Here is a 5,142-nt window from a genome sequence, read left to right on the forward strand (position 1 = left end):
GTGCCTTCCAGACTTCGACAGTAAAAGAAAAGATTCTAAGGACCAGAATTAATAAGAAAGATGGCCGGTGCCAGTCACATGTAGACATGGCCCAGCCTTGGAATAGTTGGCAGCTGTGTTCTCCAAAAAATAAAAAAAATAAAGAGAACAATGGAGCAAACAGAAAAATAAACAATCTCACACACATACATATGCTAATGTACACACATACACAAAGACACACTTTCAGGACATTTCAGACCACTGGAGCTGGGAAAAATATACCAAGAGATTTCAAATTCCTAAGGGGAGGAAAAATGACTTCCAACTAAGAATTCAACATCTATCCAAGAAATGATCAAGATAAAGGCATTTTCAGGAAAGGAAGACAAGAGATTGGGGGTGAGGAAGAGCCGCTGATTTAAATATTCAGATTTCATTCCCTGGCATTGAATCTGCTGGATTCTGACAAGAAGCACAGGGAGATCATCTCTGAAATATTTTATTTCCATTACTATACTTCTCAATCCCAGAACTTACATTTTCCTTTTTTATAATTTGTCTTCTCTTTTTCGTAGCCTATGTTTGATGAGTTGCTATTACCTTGTATTACTGACAAACATTTTTAAGGCTGGAGAGGCAGCACAACGGTTAAGGTGCTTGGCTTGCATGCAGCCAATCTCATTTATCTCCAGCACTACTACATCTGGTCCCCTGAGCATTGATACAGGAGCGATCCCTGATCAGAGCCAGGGATAAGCCCTGAGCACTGCCAGGTGTGGCCCAAAATCAAAAAATAAATAAATATACCATTTTAAAGTTCAGCTTTAGGGAGCCAAAGAGACAGTACAGGGATGAAGACACATGATATACATGCAGATGACCCCATTTTGATCCCTAGCACCTACAGACACCGCTGGGTTCCACCCTGGTAGTACTGAGCATGATCAAGCCCAGCACTGAATCATGTGGTTGAGAATCCCTGGGAGAGGTCCCAAACTGCCCCCCGCCCCTCAAGATTTGCGTAGAAATCCTACCTCTACTCCCACCAAAAAAACCTTCAAGTTGTGAACATGTTTGTAATAGTGACCTGAATGTCTTTGTTGGCTAAGTTCATCATTGAGACCCCCCGAAAGGCAGTTTCTACTGGCCCTTTCCTATAGATGATTCACAATATCCTGCCTCTTTACATATCTCCAATGCTTTGCTGAAACTGTACACTTAAGGTCATACACTGCAACGACTAGATATTGGTTCCTCCCTCCCCGTGAGAAGTGCTGTAGTTTGTCTAATCATTTTCTAATTTTCATAGGAGCCACTCCTGATAATGCTCAGTCTGGCCCTTGGGTGCTTAGGGAGCACCGAGCCAGAGAGAGTCAGGAACTGGCACAGGCTAAGCACGTGCTGTACAATTTGACGTGTCTCTGCAGCCCCCGTTTGCTTATCTTTCAATCTTCCAGCTTCTACTTTCTCTCTGTCTTCCCAGAACACCTGATTCTGTTCCATTGACTTACTTGAGCAGGCCCAGTAACGTCTCCATTGTGAGACTTCTTGTTACTGTGGCTGGCATATCGAATATGTGACAGGGAGCTTGCCAGGCTCTGCCATGCGGGCGAGATACTTTCGGTAGCTTGCCGGGCTCTCTGAGAGGAGCAGAGGAATCGAAATCAGGTTGGCCGTGTTGGCCGCGTGCAAGGCAAATGCCCTACCACTGTGCTATCGCTCCAGTCAGGATGGCCCATAGATAGCCTTATTTGCTTGTTTGCTGCATGTACACACACACACACACACACACACACACACACACACACACACACACACACTTCATTCATCCCTTATGCCTTTTCTCCAACTTCTCTACCTAATTTTGGACCAGGGACTTCTGAGTGGTCCTTTGATATTGCACCTTCCCCTGCCATATCCAAATCTAGATTCCTTCCTTGACTCCAGCAGGCACTTCTCCCACATGCACTGCTCGTATAGTCTAGTATTCTTCATCTGGTCTTTTTGCTTTGCTATCCTTCACCTTTTTCCCCCCCACTGACCATGTTCCCAAAGCCAAAAACCAACTTTACTACCACATTCCATTTTGTAAACACCACTGATTATATGCCAAATGCTTTTGCAAAAATGTGGGGTGTGACCATTCTAAGAACATTTTTTTAAAACGTGCCAGTATTATTTAAGAACTCAGTGTAATTGACAGGAGTGACTGCTGAGTGCAAAGCCAGGAGTAGTCCCTGCACACTGCTGGATGTAGACGCCCTAAGCCAATGACTACAGGATAAAACTCAGTTTGCACTAGTAGCGATGAATACCCTTTACATATTATACCTGACATGCAGGAGAATGTCTAGAAGGACCCCCCCAAACAAAAAGATCTTTAGTAGAGAAGTTACATTAAAATAAGCCAAAGTGCCTGGAGAAGAATGGAATAGACTACAACAGAGGGAGCTACTATCTGAAAGAGCATTCAGGCTAATGTGGGAGAGTATTTCCTTTCACTGATCATGGTATCCCAGAGCTTGAAACAGTTCTCATAAAGAGCTGTGGAATGAATGGATGTGTGCATGAGGAGTAGGCTCAGTACAGGTTAAATGATAAAAAGAGATTCTGTGTATTCCAACCAGCCATGACTCCTCAGGATCCCTGTTACAGCCACATGGTGTCCTCTACAATTTCTAAAACATCATCTTTGCAATCTTTGCACCTACGGGTAAAGTATTCCTTTGTTCTTTCACCAGTGTCTATCCGCAGCTCAATCCTTTTTTAAATATTAGACTTTGATTCTTAAAATAAATTCGAAACTTAGATTAAACATAATCTAGATTTCAAAATTACCTATCTAAACTTTTCAAAAATTTAGTGTACCAAATAAGTTAATTCTTATTGATCCTAAGTCAGTCTGTTTTATAAGACAGCGATAAAGGTGGTTAACTGCCTGATTAAAAAAAAAAACTCTTCACCTGTATCAATTTCAACTATTGAAAAATCTTTAAAGAACTCCATTTCAGTTCATTGTTACTTAAAAATTTTAATCCAGCTGACCATAACAAAATTATCCCTGCTTTACTCTTAAGTATAAAGTTCAGACTATAGTCAGACCTTAAATATGAATATTGTACCTTGACATTGAATGGATAAATTATCGTGGTCTGCTATGAGTAAGACTCTATAGCTAGAACGCTCCCATCTCAAAGATTTTTGTTTTTTGTTTTTTGCTTCAAACTCTACTCTGATCACATAATAGCTTTAACTTTGCTCAGCACACTAGGTAGACCTGCTCCAATTTGACTCTAAGTTTGTTCCACTTAAGACATCATGATTTAGTCTGCCTATCAAAAGATGAGGTAGGTGGAGGGCTCCTAAGGGGTGCTGGTCTCCCTGAATCTGTTAGTGATAAGAAGAAGAAGATGGTAAGATGATGGCATGGGCATTGCTTGAAATGGTTTTCAAGTCAAGTATATGTCTAGCTCTAATTATTAGTTCCAATGGGCACAAAACTACTAATTTTATACACTTTGCCTAAGAACCAATTCTAAACTTTGCTCCTGAGGTTAGTGGTCATTTCTCTGTTTGGCATTTCTCTGAATTTGTGGTGCTTTTGTGATTTTTTTCATCCAAGAGCAAACAAAATCTTAGCTAAGAAGGGGTAGCAAATGCTCCACTGAATGAAAGCTAATACACGGCTGCCAGATTCACAAATTTTAAATTTCTGACCACTAGTGTAAGTAACTTCTATTCCTTTCCCAAAAGAGTCACAAAAACTGTTTTATTTTAGCCTGGTCTGATGGGAGAGCAGAGTGCATCTCTTTAATAGGTCATATTATCATAATTTAAATTAATGTTCTTCCATGGGTTTTAATATGACCATTTTTATCCCTTATGATCTTTGCAGTAACTTTAAAAAGGCTGAGATTCAGGATTTAGGAATCCCTGAGGAAAAGAGGTGCTGAGTTTGATTAATTTTGTGTCATGGTTTTTGGGTGTCTGACATTTTTCAATTTTATTTTAACCCAGAAAGGTATCAGGATTACAGATGTTGCCACCTCTCATCAGAAACACTAGGTCCTGAGATCCCTGTGGGGCTGTGGAGAAACTTTAAATGAAAAGCACAAAATTAATAATAAGCAATTTTCACTACCAGTGCTTTTTAACCACTGGCATATAACGCTGATACACTGTGGTGATGTAAGTGATTCTGGGCACAAGAATGTGAGCACAGTGGTAACCTGGCAACATTTCTCAGTCACCTCTTCCCCAAACCTTGCCCTAATCTAGTTCCTGGATTCATATTTTATAGCTATGGAATTGAAGGCTATCAATGGTGGTCCATCTAGTTGGCACAAAATACAAAGATCAAAAAGCAATAAAAGAAATCAATAGGTTGGGCTGGAGCAATAGCACAGTGGGTAGGGCATTTGCTTTGCACATGGTTGACCCAGGTTCGATTTCCAACTTCCCATATGGTCCCCCAAACACCACCAGGAGTAATTCCTGAGTGCATGAACCAGGAGTAGCCCCTGTGCGTTGCTGGGTGTGACCCAAAAAGGCAAAAAAAAAAAAAGAAAGAAAGAAAGAAAGAAAGAAAGAAAGAAAGGAAATCGATAGGTCAAAAGACCTACGAGGTGACCTAACATAGTCTTGTTCCTGAAACTTAACTCTGCATACGATTCCCCAATAGTAGAAGTTGATGCAGCAAACTCCTTCAATAAAAACATACAAGTTCCAGCTCAAAGAGAGCATGTCCCACATGCACAAGGCCCTGAATTCAAACCCTGGCTTTTCATGGTCCCCAAGAACCACTGGGTATAGGCACAGTGGCCCCAAAAACTTCTGGAGAAACTGCCTATCCCTCCAAAAATATCATTTAACTCCCTAGGAATATTCATTAGGTTAGCAACCAATTAAACAATTACCAGTCAGAATGGTTTCATGAAGGTCACAGTCAAAAGGAGAACAGATCCCTTGGATCTTACATAATTACAGCATGACCTAAGCTAAAAACATCTCAGTCTTCCTTGAAACCCAGTGGCATTAGCCATCCCAATTAGGGAAAAGCAGCTCACTTAGGTCCAGACCCCAAACTGGAAAGAGAAGTTGAAAATCCTAGAAGTACAAGAGTTTTACCACTGAGGGGGCAAGCGTTGAAGCCAGTGTACA

Source organism: Sorex fumeus, unplaced genomic scaffold (genome assembly GCF_029834395.1).
Source record: "Sorex fumeus unplaced genomic scaffold, SorFum_2.1 ptg000169l, whole genome shotgun sequence".
In the NCBI taxonomy this organism is placed as follows: domain Eukaryota; kingdom Metazoa; phylum Chordata; class Mammalia; order Eulipotyphla; family Soricidae; genus Sorex; species Sorex fumeus.